At 45.2% G+C, this 17,938-nt stretch overlaps 1 long non-coding RNA gene across 2 annotated transcripts in view; it reads right to left on the bottom strand.

Annotated features, from left to right (window-relative positions):
* The window catches only part of LOC125151299 (uncharacterized), a 77,742-nt gene extending 74,940 nt beyond the window's left edge, over positions 1 to 2,802 (bottom strand). The window contains exon 1 of one of the 2 annotated variants that reach the window (XR_007146721.1): positions 2,446 to 2,802. This is a non-coding gene — a long non-coding RNA (uncharacterized LOC125151299). Of the gene's footprint in view, positions 1 to 2,090; positions 2,408 to 2,445 lie in introns of those variants that run through there. The other variant, XR_007146722.1, reaches the window with a different exon arrangement.
* Positions 2,803 to 17,938: the final 15,136 nt, after the last annotated feature.

The following is a 17,938-nucleotide window of genomic DNA, read 5'->3' as shown; positions in this document are numbered from 1 at the left end:
AAAATGTGTAATGGCTTCATTATTTTTAAGGGCCTTCCTAATCCTTTGATTCTGAACTCAGTTCTCGTGAAACACTGGATCAGCTTCACTATTTTCAGTTCTTCACTTGTTAACTAGTTCACTGCTGCTGCATCCATACTTTCCAAAATTCAAGCAGATTTCTAATACTACTTCCATCAATTTCATTAAATTCTGCAATTTTGGCAAGATCTGTCATCTTATTTTGCGATCAGGTTGTTGCCTTAATTATTGCATATTTACATTTGATGATCAGCACAATCATTAATGAATACTTTTTGTTTTCCTACAAAATATCATTGCTCTGGAGACTGAAATACCAGGGACTCCACTATTGCAAACCTTAAAACATCTATAGCCTTTGACCACAAAGTCTATTTTCTAAATTTCATAATTAAAGATATGCATAAAAACATTTATGTGTACATACGCTTACTAGGATATTTCAAGGCACAAAAAATTAGAGCACCTAAATTGTCAATAGAAAACTGGGTAAGTTATGGTACCTTCACAGGATGGAATGCTAAGTAATCATGATGGGGGGGTGGGGGCGCCTGGGTGGCTCAGTCAAATAAGTGTTCAACTCTTGATTTCTGCTCAGGTCATGATCTCATGTTCCTGAGTCCAAGCCCTGCATCTGGCTCTGCACTGATAGCAAGGAGCCTGCTTGGGATTCTCTCTCTGCCCGTCCCCTGCTCACAGGTGCTCTCCCTCTCTCAAAATAAATAAATAAACTTAAAAAAAAAAAAATCATACTGTGGAAGAAGAGTTAGCACCATGAGAAGTTTTTCATCATCTCTTAAATTTTAAAGGCAAGACACAGAATCATGCTTTCAGGATCATATCCCAGTTGTGCATGTGCTTAAAAATATTGTGTATGTGGGCGTGCCTGGGTGGATAAGCCTCAGACTCACGATCTCAGCTCAGGTCTTGACCTCAGGGTGGTGAGTTCAAGCTCCACATTGGGCCCCTGCACTGGGCAGAAACCTACTTTAAAAAAAAAAAAATGTGCAGATGTTTACAAACAGGGGGGGAAAGTGTAAAAGGATTTAGGCCAAATTTTAGATAAACCAGCCCTATGCTAAAATTTTAATTTTTTTTGGATGCGAATTCATTTTTGAGAGAAAGAGACAGAGCATGAGTGGGGGAGGGGCAGAGACAGAGAGGGAGACACGGAATCCGAAGCAGCCTCCAGGCTCTGAGCTGTCAGCACAGAGCCCCACGCGGGGGCTCGAACCTACCCACCGTGACATCGTGACCTGAGCCGACGTCAGACGCTTAACCGACTGAGCCACCCAGGCGCCCCCAAAATTTTAGGAGTGATTTAAAATTCCCCTTCCGTGTTTGATTATATTTCTCAGTCTTTCTAGAATGCAAACACTACTTTCGGAATTTTTTTTTTTTTTTTTTAAAGGCTCACATTTTTTTAAATAAGTGAGTAAATAACACCTGCTCCTTAAGGAGATTTCCTACCCACTTCTCAGCCAAGACGAGGCCACAACGGACAACAGCAAGGTGAAGAGGACGGGGTCATGTGACGGATGAGACCGTTAGCACAGCTGCTCGGAGCTGCTCCCTGTCACACAAGCTTTCGGGCCGGATTAACATTCCGGGGCTGACACCGCAGCTGTCAGGGCGCAAACGGTAAACTCGGCCTCCTGGCCGTGGCAGAGGCCCGGGCACATGTCACACATACCAGTGTCCCCGGCCACCTTCACGGCGGACCTCATCGGTCACATTTTTTCCGAAGTGGGAAGCCGAGGACTCGGCTGTGGGCAGATGGAAAGAACCTCTGCTTAAGGGATGGGATTTACCAGCCTGATTCCTCCCTCCTGCCCCCGAGGGCCACCAAGAGGCCGCTTCCGGAGCCCACAAGGGAAAACAGAGCCCGCGCGGTGTCCAAGGAGAAAAACAGTCCCCTTGGGGACAGCGCCCAACGCAGGGCTCTTCTCGGCCCACGGCGGCCTGACCTTCACGGGTTCACCCAGAAACCGGGGTTCACGGCTCGCTCCGGGGAAACGGAGCTACTAGAGTCAGACGTTCAAAGGACAAGGGCTCACAGCGTGACACACCCGCGTGACGAGCGTGGGCGGGAAAGGTGGTGCCTTTTGGGCAACACAGTCCTCCTCCTCGGGATTCTGGAAAACGATGCCGCTGAATCCCACGGCGCGCAACGCAAACCGGAGGGGGCATGACGTGCATGACAGGTATATTCGACTGAACCCTGCGCCCTGTGCAATGTGGGGGGGACTCAAGAATTTTCCAGAAGGTTCTAACGGCCCCGCCTTCAAGTTCGCGCCCCAAGCCCAGTTTCATCCCCGCGCCACCACCCGGCCTCGTGCGGCTATTCTCTGTCATCGCCAGCGCGAATAGGTCCTGAGGACGCGCGAGGCGCTCTTCCCTCACAAACCCCACACGCGCACTCACCGGCAACGCCGCGCCCTCGCCTCAGCTCGGTCCGAACAATGGCGGCGGGCCACTTCCGGCCTTTTCTTCCCTCCACCCGACTCCTCCCATGATGCCCTGGGGCGCACCGGAAGTGGCCCCTCCCCTCTCTGGGAAATTCAAACTGTTTATTTCCAGGAGTTTCACGGTGCGTCCCCCGAAGCCCACGCAGGAGAGGTGAGTTTTCCCGCATTTTCAGAGCTGTGACCCACTTCTCCCTCTCCAAACCCCAACTGGAATATACACGGAGAACCAGCTTTTTATCCTCAATGGCCGGAACAGTATCTTCAGGAGCCAAATTCTTTCCGTTGGACTGAATGAAGCAGAGCTGCTGCTAGGGCCCACACTCAGCATGCAATAAAAAAGAACAAAGCTGCCATTATATTGACAGCTGACATTTAAAACCCGAAGTCCTTACCTTAGTTTGCAAGGCTCCAAACCATTTGGCCCCTGGCCACCTGTGCCACTTCATTCCCTGCTACTATTTCCCTGGCTCCCTTTGCCCCTGCCCTACTGGCCTTTTTTCCCTTCCTGTGCAGGCACACTCACCTCCCAGGGCCTTCTAATGGCTTGCTCCTTCACTTCGTGTCTATTCAAAGATCACCTCTTCAGAGAAACTTTCCCTGATTTATCGGTTTAGACACCACACAACCGCTGTTTCCTGATCCTGCTTTGCCTTTCCTTCGGAGCATTTATCACTAATTGACATCAGGTGTTTGTTTATTGTCTGTCCCTAGACAATAATGCATACACACTGGAAAAGAATTTCCAGGAAGGCAGAGACTTTGCCTATTTAAAAAAATTTTTTTTAATGTTTATTAATTTTTGAGAGACACAGAGAGAGAGTACGAGCTGGAGAGGGATAGAGAAAGAGGGAGACACAATCCCAGCAGGCTCTAGGCTTTGAGCTGTCAGCACAGAGACTGATGCGGGGCTGGAACTCACAAACTGTGAGATCGTGACCTGAGCTGAAGTTGGACACTTAACCGACTGAGCCACGCAGGCATCCCGAGACTTTGCCTGTTTTGTTCTCCAGCACTTAAAATCCAGCGCATAGTAGGTGCTCAATGAATGTTTGTTGAATAAACGATTGAATGAGTGTATGCTCACTATGTTGCTGGTTCTGTGCATGACAGCCTCAAAATTAGCAATTCCAGGTATGAGTTCCGTCACCATCCTGGCATGGTGGGAGATCGCAAGCTGGTTCTAGGTAGCCCCATCTCAGCCAGGTTCGAGGGCTTGGCCATCATACCCCCCAACAACCTTTCAGGTAGGGTGATGAACTTATCTGGATTTACCCAGGACTATACTGACCTTAAAACTGAAAGTCTCAGGAACTTCTTCAATCCCACACAAACTAGGATAGTTGGTCATGCTGCTTTCCAGTATCCAGGCTCCATCTTGCATGTTTTTTCTTATTGTTGTGTGTATGAGTGTGTGTTTGGGGGAGGAAGGGTGCTGTTGACTTAAGAGTGTTCTTCGCCATCTGAACAGGAAATTGGCTAAATGCATCGGGTAGGGTGGGAGCACTGGATGGACAATGGTCAGGGTGTGGTCATCTGGTGAGCTTCACCAAACAGCAACATAAGAGACAGGAAATAACAACAAAGATGGCATTGTCCTGGCTTCCAGAGCCCCCTGGCACTGACAGAGAAAGCTCTAGAGAAAGCTGCTGGTTTCTAAATCTCAGGCTGTCCTGCTGACATGGCCCTGCCTACTCTTCCCTTTCCCAAACTATGGAATCACTTCCAAATAATACCCTGCCATGCATTCATTAACGTAATCATCATAAGAACCCCATGAGTTAGGTTTTGTTATTATCCCCATTTTATAGATAAAGAAACAAGCTCAGAAAAGTTAAATAACTTGCCCCAAATTCAGTTTAAATTATGAAATCAGGATCTGAACCTCAGCATTGTGACTCTCAAGGTCCATTCTTAATTACTACATTGCATGCAGGTCTTAACAACATAAATATACATTTTGGCTATGTCTGGCAAAGAATACACGTATTTTAGAATACATCATTTAAGATCCCAACAGTAGTAATTAAAAAAAATTTTTTTAATGTGTATTTACTTTTGACAGAGAGAGAGAGAGAGAGAGACAGAGACCGAGCACAAGCAGGGAGTGGGGGGCAGAGAGAGACAGAGACACAGAATCCGAAGCAGGCTCCAGGATCTGAGTTATCAGCACAGAGCCTGATGTGGGGCTCAAACTCACGAACCATGAGATCATGATCTGAGCCAAAGTCGGACACTCAACTGACTGAGCCACCCAGGCGCCCCCCAACAGTAGTAATTAAAAGTAATCGGTCATACTGTTCCTAGTTCTAATGGGGCTTTAAGCAACCAAAGTAACCAAAACACAACTAACAGACAAAAATGACACACAAATGACAGGAGACCCTACTGCTGGCAGGGTATCAGTCCGGATTATGAGGCCAAGCAGGGAAGTCTCCAGTTTACAGAGCAGACCTGGCCAGTAGGATTTCTTCTTTGAACACAGTGTTCCCAGACCATCCACACAATCTCTCCCATGTTGTTTCAGAGAGGGTTGCCTGGTTTGTGTGTAATTCTGAGAAGCGTGTATAATTCTGAGAGCATTAGTGTCTTACAGGATCTTGCAAAGCCAAAAGCAGCTGCCTTGAGCAAAAACACAAACCAGACTTGGAGTCAAAGATGTTTGTTCTAATGCCCCTCTGCCACTTACTAGCTGTATGACTAGCCGCTGAACCTTGCCAGGCCTCAGTTTTCCCATGTGTAAAGCTGATCGATCTATCTCCTCATTGAGATTTAAGGAGAATCTATTTAAATGATTCTTTTGATAATCCCCTATCAACTGTGCTTTGCAAAATTCCTATGTATGAATGCCAGCAGTGAAGAAGGGTATATGTTGCATTTGAACAAGTTCTGAGTTAGATCTCTTGGGTTTGAAAGTAGAACAGGAAGGGAGTCTGTTTCCACCTGTAGCATTAATTAGGTAATTTGTCTGGAACCTCAATTTCTGATTCTGTACGGTCAGAATTAGATTAGATAATATTCCAGCGCCCCCCCCCCCCAAACTCTGGTTCTGGGATCTAATATTCTCACCCAAATCTTTAATTAGGCAATGCAAATATGAATTAGTGTCACTCAGTGATGTACCTGTCCTATGACTTTCACCCAGAAATTTCTGTCCCTGGCTAGGGAACTTCCTGCTGCTTGCTGAAATTTCAACTGTTACATAAGCTCTTACATGGCTGTGAGGGGTAAGGTATGATCCCGCTACCAGCACAATTAATTGCCCTTTCTTCTCAAGTAGCCCTCTGAGGAATGACCTTGGTCACACTTATTTCCTAGTCCTCTCTATTTGGCCCTGCTACTGCCTCTCTCTTTCTTGCACCATCCAAATCTATGCTTCCTCTGAATGCATCTTGCATAGTTATTGGTGGAGAGATTTGCTCCTAGAAAAATCAGGAAAACGTTTCCCTCCTCCTTGACACCTGCTCACTCCTTAATCCTTTGCCATCAAAGCTTCCACCCCCACCATCCTGCTGACATTAATGTCAAGATCACCTCCCTGACCAATGCAATGCCCTTTTCAGTCTTCTTTTTCTCTGGCGTCTCTATAGTGGTCTCCATTAGACCCTCTCTCTTGAAAATATCACCGCCCTTGACTTGTTCTGACTCTAATAATAAAGTTCCCTTTGCTTTCGAGTTCACAAGACGATTTTGTCACAAGAATGGAGAAAGCCCTTGTTCACAGATCTCCTCCCAGGTCTGGGAGAGATGGGATGATGGTGTGGTTGTGTGAGCTATGGACTATGGCGGGCGGTAGCAGTGGGATAAAGATGAGACCCCCCAAAAGGGCATATGAGTGTAAAAATAGGCGGTCACCCCACTTACTAAAGCCAAAAGTAGTCTTCTTTACTTGAGGACTTTTATTTTGTTGAGTAATCAGCTGAATAGGAATGGCAGAGCTGAAGGGCTCCCATAACAGAGCTGAGTACCAGTAAGAGTTGGGGGAGACACCCCGGGGAGGAAAGGAAATAAACCACCAGCATCCTTGTGAAGGAAAATGGAGTTTGTAGACCTGACATTTCTGATGCACACTTTGAATACTTAACTCTAGGGAGTGTAATATAACCCTCTTCCACATCTCCCCCCCACAAAATCTTTAATAAAGTCCATGTTGCTCTCTTGGGTTTTTGGTGCTGACGGATTATTTGCTGTGGTCTATATCAAGGATGACGCAGATGGAAACATAGTGTTTGGCATGAGCTAGAAACAGGCTGCATGCAGAGACACCCAGATCAAGATGGAAATGACGGTATTTTGTTTGATCCCCCACACCGTCCACATTGCTTGGGCAGAAACAGTTATCCATATGCTTTTGCAGTTGAAGGGAAAACAGCACAGTTGGTAAAAGGGGTGATGTGACTTGTCACAGTCACTAAGTGGCAGAAGTAAAATGCAAACCCATTGGTTCCCTTTGGCTCCAACGAAACCTCACTCAGGTATTTGCCCACCCGCAGAATGACCTTTCCTCCCCACTCTGCGTTCCCTCCTCTCACCTCCTAAACATGCAGCCTTCTTCTGAGAGAGCTTAACCTCCTTAATGAGTTCAAGTGTTGCCCCATACAGGTGACAGCTCCCCTCCCCCCAAAAAGTCCCCTTCCCCATAGACCTACGGTCTTCAGCCTTGACTTCTTTAAACTTTGAACACTCGTCCCTCCGTCCTGTCATCTCAAATTCAGTATGTTGAAAATCTAAACTCATCTTTCTCTCCTATACTTCCTTGGGGCTGGGGTCATGCCCCTAGATTCCCAGGCTAAAATGAGGGCTAGATGAAAGGCGGTCAAACCTTAGAAGCCATCTAAGTCCCATGGATGCTACCTTCAGGGTATCCCTTGGGTTTTCTCTTTCTTTCTTTCTTTCTTACTTTTTATTTATTTATTTATTTATTTATTTATTTATTTATTTATTTTTAATATTTATTTACTTTTCAGAGAGAGAGAGAGAGAGAGAGAGAGACAGAGCATGAGCAGGGAAGGGGCAGAAAGAGACAGAGACACAGAATCCGAAGCAGGCTCCAGGCTCCGAGCTGTCAGCACGGAGCCCGACGCGTGGCTCGAACTCACAAACCGTGAGATCATGACCGGAGCCGAGGTCAGACGCTCAATCAAGTGAGCCTCCCAGGCGCCCCTCTCGCTCCCTTTAAATCTTATTCTATCTCACTTAATCAAGGCCCTCCTTATTTCACACCATGATTATTTTTGTATTCAACACAAGTAGATTTTAATGTACTGATACAATGCGGGGTTAGGACTCAACACAGTAAGTATGGCCCATAGAGGTCTTTTCATCTCCAAGGTTTAAACATTTTCTTTTCTCGCTATACCTAAATGGTACAGTGAGGCGGAAAACGTTTGATCCACATTAATCTTCTTCTCCTTGGATCTGCGGGATGGACTCAGAGACAGCAGGGCACGACCATTGTGAAGGCCAGCCTTCCGGGGCTGTGGAGAGTTTTCACACAGATCTGAGTTTGTAGGGCCATCCAGGGGATAATGCTAACTCTATAACTGCCTGCCCGCAGGCTCTGAGTCTGTGTAATCATCTCAGCGAGTTTTGCATCAAGGTTTTTTAAATAGTTGCTAAATGGTTCTGGGCTCCCCTGGGTTCTCCCCTCTCCATTATATCCTACCATCAGTTCTAGAAGCATCGTCAAATATCTTTACATATATATGTTCACTGTGCTGCTCAGAACATCAAAAGATCCCCCAGTGTTCTCAGAACAATGTCCCAACTCCTTCACTGGGCCTTGGAAGCTCGTGGCTCAGTAGGTTAAGTGTCCGACTTCAACTCAGGTCACGATTTCATGGTTTGTGGGTTCAAGCCCCACGTCGGGCTCTGTGCTGACAGCTCAGAGCCTGGAGCCTGTTTCAGATTCTGTGTCTCCCTCTCTCTCTGCCCCTCCCCCACTCGTGCTCTGTCTCTCTGTCTCTCAGAAATAAATAAATGTTTAAAAAATTAAACAAATAATAATATGAATATGAACAACATAAACCCCTCAGGCTGGTAGAGAAAATCAAACATAATATACGAAACTGCAAGATGAACTAGAAACTACTACAAAAAGTTCATTATTATCTCTGCAGCAACCCCCCCCCCCCCCCCCGCCCCGGCCGCCGCCGACTTCCTTCCAGATCTCTCTCTCCTCCAAAGCAGTATCACTATCACCAGTAACAATTCTGATGAGATTTTGCATATACAATATGCTTTAGGGGGTTCAAATGCCTTGTGCATACATCTAATCCGTGGCCCATCCCACTCATTCGGACGCTTAGCTGAACCTTGGAAAAGTGGCTTCTCCTTTCCCATCCAGGGGCCCTGTCCCCACGTCTTTTATCAGCTCTTTTGAGGCAATGACCCTGTTTTGCATCCCCACTCCCCACTGCAAGCACAGAACCTCATGCCGAACAGGCACCCAAAACTGACATGCTTCTGGAAGCAAAAGCTTACAGGCACAGGTTCTCGAGTCAGAGAAGGTTTGAATCTTGTTCCCACCACTTACTCTTCACATGGCCTGGGGCAGTTCACTTCCACTGCCAGCGGCCCAATTTCCTTGCCTGTAAAAAGGTCACTAGATGGTGCGCCTGGGTGGCGCAGTCGGTTAAGCGTCCGACTTCAGCCAGGTCACGATCTCGCGGTCCGTGAGTTCGAGCCCCGCGTCAGGCTCTGGGCTGATGGCTCGGAGCCTGGAGCCTGTTTCCGATTCTGTGTCTCCCTCTCTCTCTGCCCCTCCCCCGTTCATGCTCTGTCTCTCTCTGTCCCAAAAATAAATAAAAACGTTGAAAAAAAAAATTTTTTTAAAAGGTCACTAGAAAGATATTAGTGCTCCCCTCACAGAAGGAATTATCACAAAGCTTAAGTGAACCTATATGGACAAAGCCTGGCATGCGGTAAGTTCTTAATAAGTGTAAACTACGACTATTAAGTGAAACTGAGCCTGATTCCATTGTCTTTCCTACCACTCCACAGATTCCCCATGAATCCCCTGGATTCATTTATTCGCTGGAACGTCTACTCAACATCTGCTACACGCAGAAGGCTGTCCCTTGAATGAAAGCAGCTGTGTTTATGGCTGATGGCTCTCTGTGGCTTTCTCCTGGGCCAAATGCTGCTAAGGAACAGAGACAACCTCCTTGTGGATTACAGCCTTCTGGTTCCCTTCTTGTTTTCTGGAACAGGGACTAGGATGGGATTGCACCATCAGATCCACAGGTATGAAAGTTACTCCTGTTTACTGAAAAAGATGGCTCCGATCCCTTAATGTGCTAATATCTTCAGTGAATCTCTGATGGCTGGCAACAGTGTTTGCCATTCTTCCAGTTCGCCACTGGGCCATTTATTTTGCAGCTTCCCTCAGAAGCAGTATTCTGCCAAATCTACTTTGGAAAACACCACGTGGAAGTCTTATTCCTGTCTGTTCCTCCTCTACTCACAGTGTCATCTTGTTCCTGTTCCTGTTCCTCCTCTATGCACACGTCAACTTTCCTGTGGCAATGTCCCACCTGTACCAGACTACCCACTGGAGGACTGAATGAGACTCTTGAGTCACCATTGATCATATATGACTTAAACAAGTCATTCTGTGTTGCCATCAATGGCTCTAATTTTCTACACATTCAAATATCACTTATGTTCTAGAAAGAAAGAAAGAAAGAAAGAAAGAAAGAAAGAAAGAAAGAAAGAAAAGAAAGAAAAAGAAAACCCAAGCAACCATAAGAGCTGTCACAAAGACCATGTATTATCAGAACTCCAGAATTTCATGTGGAACTTACTGACTCTGAACTTCAGCATGGTTCGAACTTTGTAATCTGCTTCCTGGTCTATACCAGATTAGAAAAAACAAACTCAGGCAGGTAGAGGCAAGCATACTAACCACAAAAAGAAATCACACCTGGGATGCCTGGGTGGCTCAGTCGGTTGAGCGCCCAACTTCGGCTCAGGCCATGAACTTGTGGTTCATGAGTCCGAGCCCCACATCAGGCTCTGTGCTGACAGCTCAGAGCCTGGAGCCTGCTTTGGATTCGGATTCTGTGTCTCCCTCTCTCTTTGCCCCTCTCCCGTTTGTACTCTCTCTGTCTCTGTCTCTCTCAGAAATAAACATTAAAAAAAAATTTTTTTTTTTTTTAAGGAAATCACACCTGAGAGTCTGGCCATGAAGTTGAAGGTGTAAAAACTAAAAAGCAAGGGGCACCTGGGTGGCTCAGTCAGTTAAGCATCCAACTTGGGCTCAGGTCATGATCTCACAGTTCGTGAGTTCGAGCCCCACATCGGGCTCTGTGCAGACAGCTTAGAGCCTGGAGCCTGCTTCAGATTCTGTGTCTCCTCCCTTTCTCTCTGCTCCTCCCCTGCTCATGCTCTCTCTCTCTCTCTCTCTCTCTTTCAAAAATAAGTAAAAACATTTTTAAAATTTAAAAAAAAAAAAACTAGGGGCGCCTGGGTGGCGCAGTCGGTTAAGCGGCCGACTTCAGCCAGGTCACGATCTTGCGGTCCGTGAGTTCGAGCCCCGCGTCGGGCTCTGGGCTGATGGCTCAGAGCCTGGAGCCTGTTTCCGAATCTGTGTCTCCCTCTCTCTCTGCCCCTCGCCCGTTCATGCTCTGTATCTCTCTGTCCCAAAAATGAATAAACGTTGTAAAAAAAAAAAAATTAAAAAAAAAACAACTAAAAAACAAACACAAAAATTCTTCACAATCTAGGAACAATTAGCACAGGGAAAAACCCACTACAAAAAACTAATTACTCTGATGACTGCTTTCCATCATCCTCCCAGATGCCTGGGTGAGCAAGAAAAAGTTAGATCCTCTTCCAGGTACGGATTACATAACACAAGATAATACGAAGTTTTAGAAAGCTTTCCTTCATCACTGGATTTTTTTTTTTAACAATAAATAAATAAATAAATAAATAAATAAATAAATAACACTGGATGTGTTAAATGGTTGATCTTAAATTTTCCAGAAACTTCTGAGAAGAGGCACGCACCATTCGATATCAATGCTAGCTAGCTGAGATGGACTTACCGTCCGAGCTATTGATCGCCCATTGCTTGACAATTCATCCTGTGGTTCTGCCCTTCACTGACCTTCTTAGCACACCCTGCCCCAGTGCACTCAGCCCCTAGGACTCTCTAAGTCTCAAAGATCTGTGTCCAACGTCAAAATCCCTACGCAGCTGACTTGGCATTATGCAGCCTCCGCTGGTCATTTATCCAAGTAATTTAACAAGAGTGAGAGATCAGGGCTACGACGCATTTACATCTCACAAGTAAATGGTGATCCCCCAAATATAGCCAAGTTGGAGTGCTGGGCTGGCAGATTTGGGAGTATAAAGAGAGCTGGGGGGCCACACTCTCGAAACTGCTTCACTGCAGCATCTCAAGGTAAGTGCTCACAAGTGCCCACTTGTTTGCTCCGTGTAGCTGTGATTAAACCTCATCAGGTTACAGGTCAAGGAGGTACGGCCACACGGTAGTCGTTATTGAAGACCTACTAAGCGTAAGGTCTGGTGTTAAGGGTAAGACAGGTGACAATACGGGAAGATAGATAATTGCCTTTCAAAAAGCTCTTACAAGGAGGAAAAAGACAAGCCTGTAAGTAATTAGGAGACCAAAAGATGTGTAACCTGCAGAATAAAACTGAGTATGACGCATCATTCCGCCTCTCTCCTAATTGTTTAGGTACGTGTTACACCACGCGGTTATCAAATAAACATGTTAATTTGTGATATCTCTTCTGTGATTGCCTTGAACTATTATTTGAAATTTTTATGGTTATTTAAAAATTGTTTCCCATGTCAGGATTTCTGGGAGATGATTGCAGGAAGAAGCTCTCCCAAGCATTCTATCCATCCTAGGATGCCCCGTGGGCATGATTAGCTGCTGTCCAAGACTGGTCTGGCACAGCGTGCCTTGTGGACGGTGGGCTGGGTCACGTCTGACACTGCATCCGTCAGAGGGGCCCCAGGCTTGGGAGACTCTGATTCCAGGCCATCGTCTCCACCTGAGTACCTCCTGTCATGCATTCACAGGGCTAAGAGAAATCCTGGAGATTATTCTGGTCCATCTGTCTCGTTTAGCAGAAGGAAACCAAAGTTCAAAGAAATTACAAGAGCTTCTTGATGGAACCAGTGTTAGAAAACAGATTCTGCCTCCACGTCTTACTTGTTTTAAACTAAGGACTCAGAATATAATATGTAATCACTGAATTTTTTCCTGAAAATTTTGGTAAGAATTTCAGGGGATATAGCTGGAGATGATCAGAGACTCAAAAGAGAAAGAGATGGAAAGGGCAACAATAATAATAAGCCAAGTGTTGAAATGTCTCTTCCTGCCCAAATGGTATTTCATGACAGGTCCCCTGGTTCCATAGAAGTACTGTGGAATAAATGGGAAGTTTGCTTAAATTAAATTTGATGTCAAAAATATTCAGACTCTCACGGCTCCTAGAGATCATCATGTAGGTTATAAACTCCTAGACTGGAGATGCTTTAGTCCTAGACGAATTTTCAGCTGCCCTCCCTAACCTTCATCCTCTCTAGGAGAATGTAGACTATTCAAGGGAGTGTTTTTCCTACACGCCTGAAAGAGGCTTTGCCTACAATTCACACCTTTCTCTTATTTCCAAATGAATTAACTACTGGCTTTAAGCATCCAGGTTAAATTTGGATCATTTCCTCTCCCTCCTTTCTTTTTTTTTTCCTGACCGCTCACAGCCCCCTACTCTCAGCCAGAAGCATCATCTCCCTAAGGCCCCATAGCATTTCATCAGGCTCTTTCAGAGTTTATGTTACTTTTCCTTGGTTGACGATTTATTTGATCGTTTCTCTTTAACTCTTACTAAATTTTGCATTCACGTAGGGCAGAGACCATCTTTATTCTTCTTTGCACCTCATCTTAAAGAACTGACATGGTACTTTGCACACACAGAAGATACTTTTTAAAAAAATATAAACCGTATGTTGTAATTAACCAATTATTTAAAGAATAATCATTTAACCAAAGGGGGGGGAGTGGCAAATTTAATTCCATCTCACATCTGCTGTGTACCTTTTTAAAAGCAGAACTTGCAGCAAACACAGTTTCTATATTTATTTAAACTGTTATATAAACATATATATTATTTATTTATTTATTTATTTATTTATTTATTTAGAGTTCACTTTTTCTTTGTGTTTGGTTTTGGTTTCTGAAACGACCCCCAAGAAGACACATTGCTCCTGAAGGACACCGACCATCACTTTGGAAACCAAGAAGGTAAGAGTCAATTTCAACCAGATTTGAAATTAGCAAACTTTGTTTTACCTATTTTCATTCTGACTGCGTTCATAAGGAGCTGGAATTGAGGACACTGAAACCAATTACTTAAGTATTCCTAAAGGCAGATTTCAAAATATGCAGGTTTTACCAAATGAAGAATAGTTCCCCAAATTTGCTCATTACCCTAATAGGCATAAAATACAGTGCAGAATTTTGACACACAAGCTCCAGGTCAATATAGTTAGTTGGCCCAGAAGGTAACGTTCAACGTTCATACTGTCATGATTCAGTCTTCACACACAGGCTAACCTTGCTGTTCCTTGAGCAGTCTACATCATTGAATCCACCCCACTATGCCTTTCCTCCGAGAGAACAGAGATCGATTCAAACCTATACTAATAAAAAGCCCTTTCCTTCCCACCTCCCTGCAAGATTTGCATTTACTAGAGACAATTCCAGATGACTTAGGACCAAGGACACCAAAGTATAATTGAGTCATGACCCCACCATTGCCGACAAGATATGGTGGCTGAGGAACTCCCAGCCTGAAGGGGGATGAAAGAAATTCAAGAGCGACATCAGGTGCCCTGATGGTGAACAGATAAAGGGGGGTGGGGCACTCAGAAGGTGGCAATGGAGATTAAGTGGACCCGGGTGGCTGACTCAGAAGACCCCCAAGGACAGGAACAGAGTTGGGGGATGAAGAGACAGGGCTGCATGGGCATATAAGCCCAGATCCAGTTTTTGAAACAGAGAAGATGCTAATTAAGGGACTTGGGGAGGGCAGCGTCCAGGAGCACCATGAGTCACGCCTAGAGAGTTGGATCAGACCTAACAAGGCAAAGCTGATCAGCCAAGAATGAATGGTTTTATCCTTGGGTCGCAGAGCACAGTTGCATAACTATGACGAGAAGATCTGAGTTAGCAACCGCACGCACGCAGAGGATTGAGGGGGTTTTGCTTGACAGTGAGCGGTGAGTCAGCAGGGGGACAGGGCTGCCAAAAGGCAGTCACCACCTCGGGCATTGCACCTGGGTCAAGAGAGGGGAGGGCACAAGGTGATGGAGGACGACATGTGGTTTGGATGTCATACTTTGAGAGATTAACAGCAGTGGGTTCGCCATGACAGTAGAGGAGAGTCAGAAGCACATCACAGAGGAAGCAGGTGAAGGTGGGACGGAGGCCGTTCAGCATGGAGAAGAGAAAGCTAAGAAGAACCAGAGAAGCCGCCAGATGGGTTCAGAGTTGTCTTGTGGGCAGAAGGCTCGCACTCCCCCTGTTGTTACCAAGAGCCGGGATGCGGGTGGGTCGCCCAGCAGTTACAACAAGCCAGATTTTAGTCTCCAGCACGAAGAATCTTGAGCCCATGAAAACTGTCCAAAACAAAGAGAGCTGTCCCTGACGGTGTTCAAGGAGGAGGGATAACTAACCCCTTTTCCAGAATGTTGCTGACACGACTCGTGCCTCATCCAGGTAGTAAAATTAGGAGATCCTGGGTTCCGAGTCTCGGTTAGAGTAGTGGCTAAAAGGAAAGAATCTGCACTTTAAAACTGATCGTGACTTGAAACCCACAGGAAAGTCTTGTTTCCCTGAGATGCCTAAAAATAGTTTGTCCGTGGGCTATTGTGGTTGTCCCCATCTTCAGGCTCTATTCTTACCCACCGTCACACATTCTGTGATATATCCATTTAACACCAGTACTGTTAAGTCCCTTAATGATTTTATTTACATGGATTCCCTTTTTTTCTTCAATTTTTTTTTAATGTTTATCTTTGAGAGAGAGAGAGCACGGGGGAGGGACAGAGAGACAGGATCCGAAGCAGGCTCTGCGCCAACACCAGAGACCCCACCGCAGGATTCGAATTCGTGAACCCTGAGATCGTGACCTGAGCCGAAGTCAGATGCTTAACCCACTGAGCCACCCAGGCGCCCCTTCTTCGATTCGTTTTTTTAGTCACCCTACCCTGGATGCTTGCTATGAAAGTGTGGACCACCAGCTGAGACATTTGTTAGATCTTCAGAATTTCGGTCCCACCCCAGACCTGCTGCATCAACACACGCATTTCAGCAACACGCCCAGGTGGATTCATCCGCACACTAACGTGTGAGAAAAACACTGCCTTATATCACATCACCAGCATCAACGGGAACAGCACACTCTCTAAATGGGAGGCACATATCAATCACCCTGTTTGACCCATTTTAATTTTCTTCACATTTTTCACAAAATATTATCCCTGAACATGAGAAGCATCTTACAACCAGTGAAATGAGGACTGTAGTGAGGTGCGTTTTTTTATTTCTGAAACATGAAATAATTTACCTCGCAATTGATGACAGGTTTTGATACGATAATAGATTTAACGAACACATGATTATTACAATTAAGAAATATTTGCCTAAGGTCATTTTGTGCAGGACCGATGGACCATGCCATGGTTTTGGAAAGAGTGGTTTCAGGAGAGCAAAATAATGACTCAAGCTAGTAGTTCCCAAACATCGCTGGGTTTGAGGCCCTTGGGAAGAATTCAGGTTCCCCAGCCTCAGCCACAGAGATTCTGTTGCCAATGATTGACGTAGATCATTTTCCAACACTGGGTATCATGCTGAATGCTAACCCATGCTAAATCATTTAAGGTCATACACCTGTAACCTGACAAGATTCCCTTATTGTGCCAACAACTCTCAAGTGTAACCTGCAGATCTTCAGAGATTCCTAAGAACTTTTCAGGAGGAACAGGAGATCCAGACAATTTTCATAATAATGCCTAGATACTATTTGCCTTGTTTCACTGTGTTAACCTAATGATGCAAAACAAGGGTGGGCAAGACTTCCGGTGCTTTATTACAAATCAAGGGATGCCACCAAGCCAGACTAGTTGGAAAAAAAAAATTGTTTTTAATTTTAAAAGCCAGTTTTGGGGGCACCTGGGTGGCTTGGACGACTGAGTATCCAACTTTGGCTCAGGTCATGATCTCACAGTTCATGAGGTTCTGCGAGTTCCAGTCCTGCACTGGGCTCTCTGCTGTCAGCACAGAGCCTTCTTTAGATCCTCTGTCTCCCTCGCTCTCTGCCCCTCCCCCACGTTCTCTCTCTCTCCCTCTCTCTCTCAAAAATAAATGAAACATTTAAAAATTCTTTAAAAACTAAATTAAAAAATAAAAGCCAGTTGTACTTAAAAATTACTTACAATTTCCAGCAACAAAAATTATTAATTTTAGCATCCTTCAATTCTTGCATACATATATTTAGAATATTCTCTGTGATGAAATGGGAAGTCTGTGGAAGGCACTCCTGCTACGTACCAGAGTTAGGTGGTTGTCTCCAGGAAAAGCACATGCACAGTTGCTTGAGTTGCAGTATGAGCTAGCCACTATATTCACACGGTTCCATCAATACTTGAAAGAAATGTGGTTTTCCAGAACTGGATATTTGGCAGACATGTTCTCAGAAAGGAATGAAGTCTGCTTAGCATTTCGAGAAAAACACCTGACAGTATTTGTTACTAATGATACAGTTGAACTTTCTTTTTTTTTTAATGCTTATTTATTTTTTGAGAGAGAGAGAGACACAGCATGAGTGGGGGAGGGGCAGAGAGAGAGGGAGACACAGGATCCGAAGCAGGCTCCAGGCTCCGAGACATCAGCACAGAGCCCGATGCGGGGCTCGAACCTACAAACTATAAGATCGTGACCTGAGCCGAAGTCAGATGCTTAACCGACTGAGCCACCCAGGTGGTCCCATATTTGAGCTTTCAAGCAAAAATTAGAATTTTTGAATACTTGCATCTGCTACCACTTAACTTGACAACTTCCTAATGCTTGAAGAATTTTCTAATGAAGTCAGTGCAGACATTGATAATTGTGATTGTTTCATATCCTGTTTCGAAACTTAACATTTGGAAGTTTCGTATAACTCAGGGAACCAGTATTTTCCAAGGGACTCACGTATGATGTTCACAGGTGGGAAAAGATCCATTCAAAGTTCAAATACAGGGGGCGCCTGGGTGGCTCAGTCAGTTAAGCGTCCAACTTAGCTCAGGTCATGGTCTCGCAGTTCATGGGTTTGAGCCCCACATCGTACAAAATATTCCTGGATACAGTTTCAGATTTTATTCCACATTGCAATTAGCCTTTAAGGAACTACCACTTGTCATGTTTTGGTACA

The sequence above is a fragment of the Prionailurus viverrinus genome, chromosome E1, assembly GCF_022837055.1.
Source record: "Prionailurus viverrinus isolate Anna chromosome E1, UM_Priviv_1.0, whole genome shotgun sequence".
NCBI classification, from domain to species: Eukaryota; Metazoa; Chordata; class Mammalia; order Carnivora; family Felidae; genus Prionailurus; species Prionailurus viverrinus.
The sequence above is the reverse complement of the archived record's forward strand: the minus strand, read 5'-3'. Positions and strand labels throughout refer to the sequence as shown.